Source organism: Polistes canadensis, unplaced genomic scaffold (assembly GCF_001313835.1).
Source record: "Polistes canadensis isolate GaletaPanama2010 unplaced genomic scaffold, ASM131383v1 scaffold_71, whole genome shotgun sequence".
NCBI lineage: Eukaryota > Metazoa > Arthropoda > Insecta > Hymenoptera > Vespidae > Polistes > Polistes canadensis.
In genome coordinates this window covers 23,622-25,235 of record NW_014569618.1, presented here as the reverse complement: position 1 = coordinate 25,235, position 1,614 = coordinate 23,622, and the positions used below count along the sequence as shown (strand labels likewise).

The following is a 1,614-nucleotide window of genomic DNA, read 5'->3' as shown; positions in this document are numbered from 1 at the left end:
GTTTCAGTTTTTAAAATATTGGTCGTACTTATGAAATTTTATCCCACTTACCCACGTTTGACTTTTTTCACGTTATCGTGTAACACAATTTGTTTCAAAATTAAATGAAAAATTACGAACGAGGGTGTGGGGTTGGGGATTTGTTTCAGTTAGAGATAATACATTTCTAAAATAATTGGAAAGGTGATAACAATTGGTAAAGCCATTAACGCATACGAGGATACACATTTCCCCCCCCCCCTCCCCCTTTAACATCTTAATAAAGTTTTGGGTATAGAAGTTTCTGGAAGATCATTATATCGTAGAAGATCTTCTCCACGTTAATATCCACTCGGGACGCTTAAGACGTTTCCCATGCTCAGCTAAGCTCAGCTCCGGCCGACTCCGGAAAGGATATTGAGAAAGCTCAAGAAATTCCTATTCGCAACGCCATATGGTTTAAAATGAAAATGCCGCGCTCGCGAAGAAGTAGAGTATTAAAATATATATATATATATTTATAAATGGGAAATAACTGTTGCTCATCCGAGACTTTAAAGAAGTATAATGGAAATAGAAGAAGTAAGATGAATCAAAAGTTAGTGGGCTTATTGTATTATAAATTGTTTGTATAAACTGTATAATGGATTCTTTTTATTTTTTTGTGTGTATTTAAAATTTATACTTTTTTGTAAATATTATTATAATAAAAATAAACTGACAAACTTTTAGTTTACTTCTTAATTAAATAAATCGAACCTTGAACACACACACATACACACACATCGAAGGTAGAGAAGGAGGAATTATTTTTAATAGAATTGTAGACAAAGGGTCAGATTTATTGTTTAATTAAGGATCGTGAAATTAAGGTTGGGTATGAAATTGATGGTTTGGGGTAGAAAGAGAGAGAGAGAGAGAGATAAGTATACTATAGTGAGAGGTTAGAAATCAAGGAAATAACGATATTAGCGAGAACGTCTTATTTGGGGAAGGAAAGCTCTACTTCGTAATTCGGACGTCTCGCGTCGGCAGAGTACAAATCTCCTGTCACCAAGATAGTTCCTTGGTGATATTTGCGAAGGACTCGTTCCTTCGTTCCTTCGTTCGTTCGTTCGTTCGTTCGACCATGCGAATCGGGATTTCCTAGGATTTCGAAGGAATTGTTAGAGAACGATGGAAGTCCCTTTCCCAAGTATTACATTTCTACAATCACGATTGTCTCATTTAACGTTGATTATATCTAACAATCTGAAATTCTACTAAATAAATATTATTCATTAAATATAATTAATATATAAGTTTCAAAGGGAATTATAGGCGGTTAATAAATCTGATGAACAATTTATTTTGAACTAGTTGTACGTTTCGTCCCTTACTGGGGACTTCATCAGCAACTAAAAATTTTATTATGACTTGTTAATAAATATAAACATTACAATAAATTCTAATTTTTTACCTTGATCATTTACAGTTAACGCGTCAATACATATTATCTTTTTTACAGGGTCATACATTTCAATAAAACTTAACATATTACAATACAATTTAATCCTAAAACATCTTATCTTATCACACGTAATCATATACTGATTCTATCTAGACTAGTGTTTAATAATCTATATAATTAAATTA

The 1,614-nt window shown here is 32.3% G+C and overlaps 1 protein-coding gene across 3 annotated transcripts in view; it reads left to right on the top strand.

Annotated features, from left to right (window-relative positions):
• Positions 1–1,614, top strand: part of LOC106786306 (suppressor of lurcher protein 1-like) — a 124,100-nt gene that overhangs the window by 102,408 nt on the left and 20,078 nt on the right. The gene's annotated exons all lie outside the window — the stretch shown is intronic.